Raw genomic sequence first — 15064 nt, 5'->3', positions numbered from 1 at the left:
CGTTCAGAAATCTGAGCACAGTGAGGAAGAAGCTGGTACGTGTGTTTGTATCTTCTGCCTGACAGAAGAGATTGGAAGCGATTGTAACTGGGGTGGGAGGGGTCTTTGATGAAATTGACTTCCTTCCCAAGGCAGTGGGAGGTATAGATGGAGTCAACGGGTGGAAGTTTGGCTTGCGTGATGGACTGGGCTATGTTCATGACTCTCTATAGTTTTGTAATGATACCAGACTGATTTTTAGGGAAGGAAATGTGCCATTCTTACTTGGTCTGGCCTACATGTGACTCCAGACCCACAGCAATGTGATCTTCACTACCCTCTGGGCAATTAGGAAGTGGCAATGCCTACATTCTGTCAATGATTTATTTTTTAAAAATGCTCCTGTTGTATGTTTGAAAATGACATGGTGTGCTTGCAATGAAACCAGCTAAAGAGATCCTCAAATATATCCATGGATTGCTAGATTAGTTCCTGATGCTGCTAACCCCCAGCACTGCTGAAAACCTGATACTATATCCCGATATTTGGTTGAGATAACTCTGAGACTGTTGTTCAGCTAACCATAGTCCTGCTCTCTTATTAGAGAGGGATGACTGGAGTTGAGTTTAGTTTGAGAATCACGACATCTCAAGCAAGGGGCAAGGTTTAGATTAGATTAGATTAGATTAGATTACTTACAGTGTGGAAACAGGCCCTTCGGCCCAACAAGTCCACACCGCCCCGCCGAAGCGTAACCCACCCATACCCCAACATCTACATCTACCCCTTACCTAACACTACGGGCAATTTAGCATGGCCAATTCACCTGACCTGCACATCTTTTTGGACTGTGGGAGGAAACCGGAGCACCCGGAGGAAACCCACGCAGACACGGGGAGAATGTGCAAACTCCACACAGTCAGTCGCCTGAGGCGGGAATTGAACCCGGGTCTCTGGCGCTGTGAGGCAGCAGTGCTAACCACTGTGCCACTGTGCCTAATCTAATCTAATCTAATCTAATCTAATCTAATCTAATCTAATCTAATCTAATCTAATCTAATCTAATCTAATCTAATCTAATCTAATCTAATCTAATCTAATCTAATCTAAAAGGTTGAGACAACATTGTATCCTTAGCAAGTGTGGGAATTGAATCCAAACTGATGGCATCACTCCACATTACAAACAAGCTAACTGAGCTAACCAACCCCAACCTTAAAACCATGTTACTAGAGGTGCTGGATTACAATCCCAGTGACATTACCACTGTACTGGCATCTCCTACAGGCTATTAATTAGAAAAGAGAATCATAATTCTTCAGCTGTCATTAAAAATAATAATTTGCCTCCAAGCTTATAAGTTCTGCTCCTGAGTCAAACTTTATTATTAAATTGGCTACAAATCATGGCAATGGCTGCTCTATTATCCAATTGGTAAATCAGCTGGAACATTGATTAAAATTCTACCTAAAATATTAACATCCTGTCAATTCATTTTCGTGAACTGATAGTGTGCCAAAGCTGTTTCAGTCCAGTACAAATAATTAAAACCAACCAAACTGCAGAGTTATAAAATGGAGTTGTAACATTAGAATTAAGGATAATGGGAAAAAAACTAAAGCTAAAGTAGTGCTAAGCAAAGGGCGACCAGGTTGCATTTGAATGCCTGAAACAAATTTGATGTGTGTATTCCTAATAACATCAGATGGGAATCAGCGAATTGTGTCCTAATCCACAGTTTTCCAGGGTTGAGTTTCCAATGTGAAGGCAAGCATACCAACATGAAATTGGAAACTGCGGATTCACCACACCCAAGGTTCTGGCAGTTAAAGCTAACAAATAGACGGAATATTTGTGATGTCCTGATATTTGGGGATGAGGCTTCATATAGATTCAAAATCTTCAAATCAATCCTTTACTTGGCATCTCTGCCTCAATGTCATTGAGTCACAGTTCCTGGAGTATTATCTACAATGTGAGAAAAAGGCTGTAATTGATATTTAAAAATAATCAGGTCAATTAAATTTTAACTGAGCTGAGATTAGCAATGCTCATCCCCATTAACCATTATCCAAACCCAAATTAAATGTAGATTGTGCTCATCAGTTTTTCCTAATATATATTTAGCACTCTGGTTTCAAAGCACATTTATTTCTTTAATGTATGAAAACTTTGATAAGTTCAAAGATACTCTAATTAAATTGCAGGATGCATTAACTTTAAGGGAATAAAATACCACGAAACATGTCAATATTTTCTTTGAAGTACTTACTGCCTGCACCAGTGGTAAATCAATATTAGGTCATGTGAACACAAATGGATCAACAATCACGGGTTGCTTTTGGCAAGAAGCTAAACTGAGTTAACAGGCAATGTTCAAAATGGATGAGTGATGGACAATAACAATCACTCACCTCTCAGTTCTAGATTAGTCTATTTTCCAATCTCCAATTCCAACTTTTACAGAAACTTGAAAGTCTTCAAGAAGCTCTGCCAACTCTACCAAGCATCACATTAAGATGATGCATCACTCACCTTCACAAAGCTAAACATCAAAAACACAAATATTTCAGTCAAATATTCAAATTCAGAGAGAGCAAATCAACTTCTTCCACTGCACTGTACTATTTTCTACAGGTACCTGTTCTCTGGAAGTGGCCTATTTTTTGGAATATCTACTTTCATTATCTCTTAGACATAGGCAGGCACAATTGCAAATTTAAAAGACATTTGGACAGGTACATGGATAGGAAAGGTTTAGAGGGATATAGGTTTAATGCAGACAAATGGAACTAGTTCAGTTCAGGATACCTAGTTGGCATGGACGAGTTGGGTCGAAGAGCATTTTTCCATGTCGTATGACTCTATGACTCACTCATCTGGTATACACCCTGCCAGGTTGCGGCTTTGGTGGAATATCAATGAATCACAGAACTGTTATGGTGCAGAAGGTGTCCATTCGGTCCATCATGCCTATTACCTACTGTCAGTGTTACTCAATTACTTAGAACCAGTGGCCACTAGACTAATTGAGCTGTAGCCTTAGAAGACCTTCAACTCCCAAGTATCTGTATAAATACTAGGCCTATTTAAGAATAAATAAATTTGATTTTTTCTGTCACTTCGAATCATAAGACATGATTAGGCCATTCAACCCATCAAATCTGCACGCGATTCAATGAAATTGTGGCTGATCTAATAATCCACAACTCCAACTTTCCTACCTTTGCCCAATATCCTTCCCTGATTAAAAATCTATCTCTGTCTTGAATATATTTAACAACTCAGCCTTAACCAGCCCTCTACAGTAAAGAATTTCACAGATTCACTGCCCTTTGAGAGAAGAAATTCATCCTCATCACTGTCTTTAATGGGTGACACCTCTCTCTGAGATAATGCCCTGTAAGTCCAAATACAAATCCAGAAGCTATTGTTACTGTGCGATGGCATGACGTAATAAAAAATTAATGAGAATGGTAAAGGAACCATGAGAAACCAAAAAAGGAACCCCAAAAAAAACCTCTCAAGAGGGGTCCTTGGAAACAAACTTGTGGCCTGCTGCATTCCAGTATATTAACTTAGTGAATGATGAGAGGACTCTTGTAGAACGGTGGTAGTGTCCCTAGCTCGGAGCCAAGAGACCTTAGGTCAAGTCCCAGCTGTTACAAAAGTGTGTAAAAAGATCTCTAAAGAAGAGGATTGACAAGTATCTTGATGGTGTGCACTGATAAGCATGTGAAATTGTGTCTTAATGGGTCTAAGGGGAAGCTAAAAGTGTGTGAGTGTGTGTGTGGTGGGGTGGAAGAAATAGAAAGGTTTGTTGGTTGATTTAGATGCAGTAAGGTTGAGTTAGATGCAGTAAGGTTGAAGGGACATAAATACCAGTATTGAGCTGGGCTGAATGAACTGTTCTGTGACTATAAAACTTGTGATAAAATTCATGTTAAATGAAAGTTAAAAATCCACTCTAGTTTTTAAAATTTGTCTCCATTGGAATATTTAGAAATTAAAATAGTTGTTTTCAATTTCTACAAAAATAATGCAAAGGTGCTCCCTAGTCTGCAATAGTTAAGCAATGCTTTGTCACAACCAGACAATGTCTGGAGGCTTCAGTATTTAGACCATTGAGATGATCAAGCAATTTATGCCTTATCTCCTACCGGGACCATAACAATCTCAACTGTGAAATGGAACTGATTACTGTGAATTCTGATTAGTTTCCTGGAGTTTTGCTTGATTGCCTTAAGAAGTCAGGAAGAAATTTCTCCTTGCTCTGTCATGTTGAAGATTATGTGTGATACTTCATGTCCCTTGGGAGCTCAAATGCATTGGAGTGGGGAAATGACAACATTGCAAGCTGTATCTATTCTGTTAGAAGAGGCATGCCTAATCAATCAAGTGTGTTTTGTGCATTTCACATATTTCTCACCTGCAGCCAATTTTGCTCCCCCCGGGGAAGTTTGACACAAGTGTTTGCAGGTGCAGTACCAACCAGCAGGGGAACTGTCAGAATTTTGTGTCTGCCTGTTTTCCTTCTGGTCAGAAAGGAAAACAACATTCCGAAGGGAGAAAACTATCCTGTTACTTTGCAGTGAGTGTTGTGCCACTACTCTGCTGATCAGTCTAATGGTGAAATTCTTTTGGTAGTCCACACTTAATGGTCAGGTCATGGGGAATGTTGTCAAACCAAGAGACCATGGGGTGCAGGTTCACAGTTTCTTGAAGGTTCAATCACAGGTAAACAGGAGAGTGAAGAAGGCATTTGATATGCTTGCCTTTTTTGTTCAGTGCATTGGGTGTAGGAGTTAGAATGTCATGTTGCGGTTGTACAGGACTTTGGATAGTCCACTTTTGGAATACTGCATTCAGTTCTGGTCTCCCTGCTATAGGAAAGATGTTGTTAGTCTTGAAAGGGTGCAGAAAAGATTTACAAGGATGTTGCCAGGATTGGAGGGTTTGAGATATAAGGAGAAGCTGAATAGGCTAGGGCTGTTTTCCCTGGAGTGTTGGAGTTTGAGGGTAGATCTTATAGAGGTTTGTAAAATCATGAGGGGCATGGATAGGGTAAATTTCCAAAGTCTTTTTCCAAGGATAGGGGAGTCTAAAACTCAGTGAGAGGGGAAAGATTTAACAGGGACCTAAGGGGCAACTTTTTCACACAGAGGGTGTTGTGTGTATGGAATGAGCTACCGGGGGAAGTGGTGGAGGCTGGTACAATTACAACATTTAAAAGGTATCTGGATGGGTACATGAAGAGGACGGGTTTGGAGGGATATGGGCAAAATACTGGCAAATGGGGATAGATTAATTTAGGATGTCCAGTCAGCATAGATGAATGGACCAAAGGATCTGTTTCCATGTTGTACATCTCTATGACTCTATGACCACTAAATTTCACTGTGGTCATGCTATCTGGTCATTTGCAATAGAAGCAATAATTTCATAACTAAACTGTTTGTGTTTGAACTTTACATTCCTACTCCATGTAACCTTTAATTGCCTGACAATAATCAAGCTACTTCCATAGAGTCATGTGGAAACAGACCCTTCGGTCCAACCCGTCCATGCCGACCAGACATCCCAACCAAATCTAGTCCCACCTGCCAGCACCCGGCCCATATCCCTCCAAACCCTTCCTATTCATATACCCATCCAAATGCCTCTTAAATGTTGTGATTGTACCAGCCTCCACCACTTCCTTTGGTAGTTCATTCCATACACGTACCACCATCTGCATGAAAAAGTTGCTGCTTAGGTCTCTTTTATATCTTTCCCCTCTCACTCTAAACCTATGCTCTCTAATTCTGGACTCCCCAACCCCAGGGAAAAGACTTTGCCCATTTACCCAATCCATGCCCCTCATAATTTTGAAAACCTCTATTAGGTCGATCTGATAAGATTCGCATCCAACAGCATTTATGACAGATATAATCCGCAGTAGCCCTTAAACTGTCTTTAAACTCCCACATCTGACAAGAAGTACACATCACTGCAAAGGCCATTTTTGCTCTTTCACAATCTACAGATCCAGAAAATAACACCCTCTTATTCCTCTACAAAATACTGCAGCAGGTTAAATTAATAGTTATGGCTTATATTTTAAGTTTAATCAAGAGACTTATCTCAAAAAAAATATAATCAAGAAAGAACCCACTGTACTCACTACTGCAACCTTTCTATTGGACAGACTTAAAACAATGATTAACTTATCTGATTCTGTGCTGTGAACTTTGCCCAACAGTTCCTCCAAGATTAGTTGTGAAATTCACTGTTTGTTAATTTTCCCAGACGCATTCCGATGTCCAGCAATACACGAATTCAAAAACAGCAAAGGTGTGGTTCTGTTCGCCAAGCTGGAAATTTGTGTTGCAGACATTTCTTCCCCTGTCTAGGTGACATCCTCAGTGCTTGGGAGCCTCCTGTGAAGTGCTTCTGTGATGTTTCCTCTGGCATTTATAGTGGTTTGAATCTGCCGCTTCCGGTTGTCAGTTCCAGATGTCCGTTGCAGTGGTCTGTATATTGGGTCCAGGTCAATGTGCTTATTGATTGAATCTGTGGATGAGTGCCATGCCTCTAGGAATTCCCTGGCTGTTCTCTGTTTGGCTTGTCCTATAATAGTAGTGTTGTTCCAGTTGAATTCATGTTGCTTGTCATCTGCGTGTGTGGCTACTAAGGATAGCTAAGGATACACCAACTAGCCACGAAATGACACAACCAGCTATCCTTAGTAGCCACACACGCAGATGACAAGCAACATGAATTCGACTGGGACAACACTACTATTATAGGACAAGCCAAACAGAGAACAGCCAGAGAATCCCTAGAGGCATGGCACTCATCCACAGATTCAATCAATAAGCACATCAACCTGGACCCAATATACCAACCATTGCAACGGACAGCTGGAACTGACAACCGGAAGCGGCAGATTCAAACCACTATAAATGCCAGAGGAAACATCACAGAAGCACTTCACAGGAGGCTCCCAAGCACTGAGGAAATCACCTAGACAGGGGACGAAACGTCTGCAACACAATTTCCCAGCTCGGCGAACAGAACCACAACAACGAGCACCCGAGCTAGAAATCTTCTCACAAACTTTGAACAGCAAAGGTAGTAACTATGCAGGTTCTCTCTCTCTCTCCTGCACTGTCCTCACCATGTGCTTCCTTTGTCTGTTCTTCTCCCTTTTAAAACTGCTGTTGTTTTGACTTCTTTTTCCCAAAGTTCCAAAACAATGCAACAGCATATAACACAGTAATTGCTGCTACTGGAATTCGAGGAAATCACCTTCAGCACCTAAAATGCCTCAAACAAAGGAGCAGCTGTTACAGCCAGGAATTTTTCCCATCCTCCATCTTGGACTACCCAGAATCCTATCTTAAAAATATTCAGTGAGGCTGCCCACACCAATGTCTGATGCAGGTTCAGACAACCCACAGAGAATTAGACTACCGACAGTGTGGAAACAGGCCATTAGGCCCAACAAGTCCACATCGACGCTCCGAAGAGTAACCCACCCAGACCCATTCCCCTACCTTATTAGTCTGGACTTCCCATAACTGATGCACCTATCCTACATTTCCCTGAACACTACAGGTAACTTAGAATGGCCAATTCAACTAACTTGCACATCTTTGGAGTGTGGGAGGAAACCAGAGCACCCGGAGGAAACCTACGCATTCAGGGGGAGAATGTGCAAACTCCACGCAGACAGGCAGGTTGGAATCGAATCCGGGTAAAGCCCATTTCTCCGTCCTAAAAGGGTGACCTCCAATCTTAACATGATACAACTGCACCAGCTCAAAGTCAATATTTAAACATTTTGCCCTTGAGAAAGAGATGATGAGCTACCTTCTTAAACCCTGCAATCTGTGTGGTGTAGGTACACAGTGTTATCAGTTAGGGAGTTGCAGGACTTTGACCCATTGGCAGTGAAGAAACAGCAATATAATGTAGCTTCCATTAGGTTGGCTTATAGTTTGGAGGGGAATTTACTGGTGATGATTTACCTGAACTAGGCACTAAGGTCTAAGACAATGGGATAAACCATTTAGGATTAAGTTAGGACTAATTTGGGGATTTCAAAATCTGGACATATTATTTAAAATGAGAGGACAAAGATTTTAAAAGACACGAGGAGAATTTTTTTTACAGAGGGTGGTTTGTGTGTGGAATGAATTTCCAGAGGAAATGGTGGAAGCAGGTATGTTTACAATGTTTAAAAGCCATTTAGGTAAGGACAGGATAAGAAATGTTTGGAGGGATACCTGCAGGCAGGTGGGACTAGTTTAATTTGGGATTATAGTCAGCATGGACTGGTTGGACTGGAGGGTCTGTTTCCATGGTGTTATGACTCTATGACTGAGATGAGGAAAGATGTCTTTACCCAGAGAGTGGTGAGTCTGTGGAATTCTCTGACCCAGAAAGTAGTTGAGACAAAAACACTAAATATTACCAAGAAGGAATTAGATATAATTCTTAGGGTTAAAGGAATCAAGAATATGAGGGAGAAGGTGGAAGCAGGGGGACTGAGTTGAATGATCAGCCATGATCATATTGAATGATGGGGCAGGCCCGAAGGGCTGAATGGCCTACCCCAGCTCCTACTTCCTATGTTTGGATGCTAATAACTGATATTCTTGTTGGAATTTTCCTCCACAAGTTTAGAGCAGATAGCAGTTCAAATTTGTCTGGAATTCTGCCAGTACAATACGCAAAGTAAAATGAAATTAAGCATGTTTTAAATCATTAAGTTGAACTTTACAAAAGTGCCAAGCCAACGAGCATCAAAATTTAATTGCTCCCAGTTGCATGAATGGCAAGCGATCGTGTTTCCTGGAGAAGGGTGTTCCAGTTTGGGTTGCAAACATGATCAGAATTAAATGTCCCCAGTATCCATCGACTCACCAACAAGTAAGGCCCCAAGAGAGGTCAACTTACAGCCTCTTTAGGAACGACTCAGTGCCTCCCCCAGTCAGCTGCCATCCTGGCAGGAGAAAGAAAAATGGCTCATTTCCCAGCTGAGTAACCAATCTTCCAGGTTTTGGGGGCAATTCCATTTACTCTAATCTGAGGGCAATTGGAGGCATGGATGAAGACAATGGGTGGTCTCTGAAAGCCACCTGCCCTGCCTGACACCCCCCTTCCTGTCACACACCCCATGAGAAGCAGAAGAAGAAGTCCTAGCTTCTCACATGAAGGTTACGGCATGTCCCAATGGTCTTTAGGACCCAGCATGTTGGCCTTTTGAATTATCAGCATCCCCTGATGAAGACAGACCCCACTGTCTGGGTCTGTGATCCTCAAAGAAGCACATCAAAGCTTGCCAGGCAGTTCCAAGCAAGTGGGGTGGGGTACTATCCCACCGACTCTCCTGGAGCTGAAGGCAGTGAGTTAGTGAGACCTCCGCACCCATACTGGGTCTGCCAAAAGGAACATCGAGGCCAGCATGTTTTTCCACCCGATGAATGTAAGTCCAAACAATGGGCCACATGCCCATCTAAACAGGTGTCCCCTCCTATCTGCAGGGGATACATTCCAAGACCTACCGCGGCTGCCCAAAACCATGGATAGTAGCAAACCCATTCAAATAATCAGGAGATTTACCTCCCCGGCAGCCCCCGGTTCTGGAACGTTCCATGTAATATTCTTGGGCTGCGGCAAACCACAGATAACCGAAACCAAGGAAACCATTTCCGCGGATATGGTGGTCGCCCTCTATTCAGTAATTTGGAATTTACCTTAAAATGCCCTTTCAGAAGGAAAAACCAGTAAAGCTGGCAAATTGGACATGCCAGTCCAACCCACCCTGTATACATCAAAATGGAGTGTCCGTGTGACCAATACGCTCACTTCCAATTATTACTGACTTTTCCCTTTGGGAATCGGAACGAGCAGATTCTGTGAGAATTTGGGTAAACTTGGCCTGTATTCCCTCAAGTTTAGATGTATGGAAGGTAGTCTCATTGAAAGATAAAGTTTTGAAAGGGGAGAATCTCTACAGAGACAATTTGACCCAACAAGTCTGCGCCAACCTTCCAAAGATCATCCCAACCAGATCCACCCTTTCCCCATACTTTCCATGGCTAATCCACCTGACATGCGCATCTCTGGTTACAATGGGCAATTTAACATGGCCAAGCCACCTAATCTTTGTACTGTGGGAGGAAACCGGAGCACCCAGAGGAAACCCACACAGACACGGGGAGAAAGTGCCAATTCTATTCAGACGGTCACCCGAGGTTGAAATCGAACCTGGTACCTGGTGCTGTGGGATAGTGGGGCTAATCACTGAGCCACTGTACCGTGGATGCTGAAAGTATAATATTTCTGGCGGGGACTCACACTAATAAGGGGTTGTCCATTTAAGATTGAAACAGGATGACATTTGTTCACTGAAGGAGATATGTCTGTATGGAATACTCAGCTTCCAAGAGCTAACAATATTTAGTTGGGATTTTTTTTTATTTGATCTGATTTGATTTGATCAATTATTGTCACATATACCTAGCTACAGTGCAAAATTTTGTTTTGCATGCAGTATAGGCAGATCGTACCATACAAAGTACATGAGGGTAATAGAACAGAGAGAGGAATACAATGTCACAGCTGCAAATCCTGAGGCATTACCTTATCTATATTCAAGACAGTGATCTATTGATTATTAGAGACTGAGAATCAGGTTTATTGAAAAATGCAGGAAGGTGGGAATAGCCCTGGTTTATTGATTGCCCTCAAAAGCGGAGTCTAAAGCCAGAGGATATAGTTTAAGAATAAAGGGGCACCAATTTAACACCACGATCAGGAGGAATTTCCTCTCTTAGATGGTCATTGCCACAGAGAGCTATGGGGGCAGAGTCCTAAAACATATTTAAGGCTGAGCTAGGCAGATTCTTAGGGCATTGAGGGTGATGGGGAAATGTAGGAAAGTGAACATGAGGGATGTCGAATCAGCTGTGATCCAATTGAATTAGAGACAAAAAGAGTTACACCCGAAACATTGACTTCTCCATCTCCTGACGCTGCCTGGCTTGTCTACCTGTGATCCTGTTAAAGGGCAGAGCAGGCTCAAGGGGCCAAATGGCCTATTCCTGTTCTTTTTGTTATAGACCATGGTCTTATGCTTGACAGCGTACAATCAAAGGGTCAAATAGCCACATCCTGCTCCTATTTCTAATGCTCTTATGTTCTAATGAAGGTGATGAGAATAATTGAGGTGGTAAACGTAGCTATTGATAGAATGTTCAATCTTAGAATACAGTGAGAACTAACCATTTGGATACAGAACTGGCTCAAAGGTAGAAGACAGAGGGTGGTGGTGGAGGGTTGTTTTTCAGACTGGAGGCCTGCGGCCAATGGAGTGCCACAAGGATCGGCGCTGGCTCCTCTACTATTTGTCATTTATATAAATGATTTGGATGCGAGCATAAGAGGTACAGTTAGTAAGTTTGCAGATGACACCAAAATTGGAGGTGTAGTGGGCAGCGAAGATGGTTACCTCAGATTACAACAGGAACTTGACCAGATGGGCCAATGGGTTGAGAAGTGGCAGATGGAGTTTAATTCAGATAGATGCAAAGTGCTGCATTTTGGAAAAACAAATCTTAGCAGGGCTTATACACTTAATGGTAAGGTCCGAGGGAGTGTTGCTGAATAAAGAGACCTTGGAGTGCAAGTTCATAGCTCCTTGAAAGGGGAGTTGCAGGTAGACAGGATAGCGAAGATGGCGTTTGGTACAGGAGTTGGGAGGTCATGTTGCGACTGTACAGGACATTGGTTAGGCCACTGTTGGAATATTGCATGCAATCCTGGTCTCCTTCCTATCGGAAAGATGTTGTGAAACTTGAAAGGGTTCAGAAAAGATTTACAAGGATATTGCCAGGGTTGGAGGATTTGAGCTATAGGCAGAGGCTGAACAGGCTGGGGCTGTTTTCCCTGGAGCATCGGAGGCTGAGGGGTGCCTTATAGAGGTTTATGAAATTATGAGGGACATGGATAGGGTAAATAGACAAAGTCTTTTCCCTGGGGTGAGAGAGTCAAGACCTAGAGGGCATAGGTTTAGGGTGAGAGGGGAAAGATATAAAAGAGACCTAAGGGGCAACTTTTTCACGCAGAGGGTGGTATGTGTATGGAATGAACTGCCAGAGGAAGTACTGGAGGCTGGTACAATTGCAACATTTAAAAAGCATTTGGATGGGTATATGAATAGGAAGGGTTTGGAGGGATAAGAGCCAAGTGCTGGCAGGTGGGATTAGATTGGTTTGGGATATCTTGTCGGCATGGACTAGTTGGACCGAAGGGTCTGTTTCCGTGCTGTACATCTCTATGACTCTCTAAGTATTCGAATGAGCCATTTCAATGCAATGCATTTAGATGCATAATAAAGTCTGCAGGTCAACATTCTCCACACAGTCCATCGCTGACATTGCCTGGTGCAATCACTATTTCGCGCAATTTATGTTGATAAATTGCAAGGCCCTCAATACAAAGAAGGTGCTGCATGTCAATAATGGACATTGCAAACGTGACTCCATCATATATGTGAAATGAGAATGTTGATACCTCAGCCTGCCCATCCCATTTTTGTCTTCAATGTTTCAGTCAGGGAAAGTCAGTGTTTATTTCCACCTGGACCATTGTTGTGGTAGTCAAAAATTACACAATACCAGGTTATAGTCCGACAGATTTGTTTGAAACTGAAAGCAATAAGTTTGTATCATTGATTTAAATGTTAACAATCCAGGAAATGTGTCATTATTGAGAATTTTGATTAGATTAGATTCTCTCTAGTGCGGAAACAGGCCCCTCGGCCCAACCAGTCCAGACCAACCCTCTGAAGAATAACCCATCTCCCTCTGACTAATGCGTCTAACACTACGGGCTATTTAGCATGACCCATTCACCTGACCTGCACATCTTTGGACTGTGGGAGGAAACCGGAAAACCCGAGGGTAACCCACGCAGACAGGGGGAGAATGTGCAAACTCCACACAGACAGTCGCCCGAGGCTGGAATTAAACATGGGACCCTGGTGCTGTGAGGCTAATGGTACTGAGCCACTGTGCCGCCTGGTGACTTCTGGGACATGGAATAAAATGATTATAAAATCAGTTGGCAGTGAGTGGGCAAGGTTTGAATTTGATGCATAAAGAAAAAAGACTCTTTGAAGGTTTCAACTCCTGATTTTCTCAGTCGAAGTGTTATTTATCTCCATTTCAACTGATTGTTGTTTTCTTTTTCTCTCCCTCCCCCTTTTTAATGTTCAGATCCTTGTCCTTTTTTTCACTAACCCCAGTTCAAAGAGGTCTGTCTTGAACCCATGAAGAGACGTGTCACCTCCGAATTAATGGACTGGTTGGCAGCGAGAGCAGGCTGCATGCGGAGTGGCGGATGTGGATTCTCCCGGTGATTGGAGACAGAGGGTGGCAGTAGCAATCAGGTAATTCTTTCGGTGTTCAGGGCCAGTAGTAGAGGCAACATAACTCCTCCAGCAACAGCGGACTCTTCAAAATGGTGGTGTAGATAAGGAGATGCCTGCAACTGAAGTGGGACTCATGGCCTGGCAGCAGCCTAGCTTGACCTGGCAGTGGAACCATGGATAATGGGTGGGTTGCAAAGAATGATATTCTGAACTTTATACTTCGTTATTTTTTCCAATTTAATCCTCTGCCCTATAATGCTGGAGTATTTATTCCTCTACTTATCTAATTTTTATTCTGTTTCCTAAGAATTTGAGCTTGAGTATCTGCAGATAAATACCTTTGTACCTAAGATGGTGCTGTAACGCAGTGACTGTAAACTTCTCATTGTGCTCATGTGAGTGTAATATGATAATAAAGCTTATTCAATTCATTCAAAGTAAATCATCTGAGTTTTTGAGACATTTCAAGTGCCAAAATTCATTTTTATGTAACTTATCCAGAGCTTCAATGTTAGACATGGAGAACTCTACACAGATTTCCAACCAAGCAAACTTCCTCCAAGTGGCAAAGGAACTTTCAACTGCTTACATGGACAGTTTTCCATTAGTCCAGGGGAAAGTGAGGACTGCAGATGCTGGAGATCAGAGTCAAAGAGTGTGGTGCTGGAAAAGCACAGCAGGTCAGGCAGCATCTGAGGAGCAGGAGAGTAGACATTTTGAGCATAAGCTCTTTGTTGACTCTCCTGCTCCTTTGATGCTGCCTGGCTGGCTCTGCTTTTCCAGCACCACATTCTTCAACAGTTTTCCATTGCCATCAGGATGGATCCAGTTTTGTCTTCAAGGTATTAGACCTGCCCTTGTAATGATTGAAATACTAATATGCTTACACCTTCTTTTTGAACATAAAGTTCTTTTGCCACGAAATATTATTGACCTTAACAGAAAAAATAAAACACTCTTCACACAGAGAGAATATTCCTGTGCAAAGTACAGAAATGTTCTGAAAGACAAGAACTCCTTCCAATCCTAGTGAAAGCAAAGATAATCAATAAACTTTGTGATCTGTCATGTCAGGGATCAAACTTGCAGAACAAGAAATGTTTCAAAGTGGTTACCAGTGTGCTTTGTGCACCCTGCTGAAACATGAAAGATAGATTGAATTCCCAGTTTATCACAGAAGAACAAAAGTTTGGCTTCAGGATACCATCGCAATTGGATGGGCCACTCTTTTCATTGATTCCACTCAAGGTTAACAATTCCAATCCCACTGCAACCATCTCACCAAAGACTAACACACGGCATGTTAAAAGCAAGGCTTAGTTCGAGGAACAACATCTTGAAAAAGTGAACTGAGGAAACAGAAATAGCTGGAGAAGCCCAGCAGGCCTGACAGCGTCTGTGGAGAGAAAGCAGAGTTAATGTTTTGAATCCAATGAGCCTTCATCAGAAAGGTCATTCTTCACATTTTCGCCATTGTTCTATTCTGCAACCTTTCAGTTGATTATTTTGGAGTCATGGGGCTTTCACAGGATGGGAAGAGTCCAACCATCAAACATTCATATATTATAGTCATTGCGGCATTAGGTTAGGAATATCAGCTTTGCTTTATTGGTAACACTCCTGACTTAAAGGGCCATAAATTTAAAAATGGCTCCAACAGGT

This window comes from Chiloscyllium punctatum, chromosome 32 (genome assembly GCF_047496795.1).
Source record: "Chiloscyllium punctatum isolate Juve2018m chromosome 32, sChiPun1.3, whole genome shotgun sequence".
Taxonomy (NCBI): Eukaryota; Metazoa; Chordata; class Chondrichthyes; order Orectolobiformes; family Hemiscylliidae; genus Chiloscyllium; species Chiloscyllium punctatum.
The sequence above is the reverse complement of the archived record's forward strand: the minus strand, read 5'-3'. Positions refer to the sequence as shown.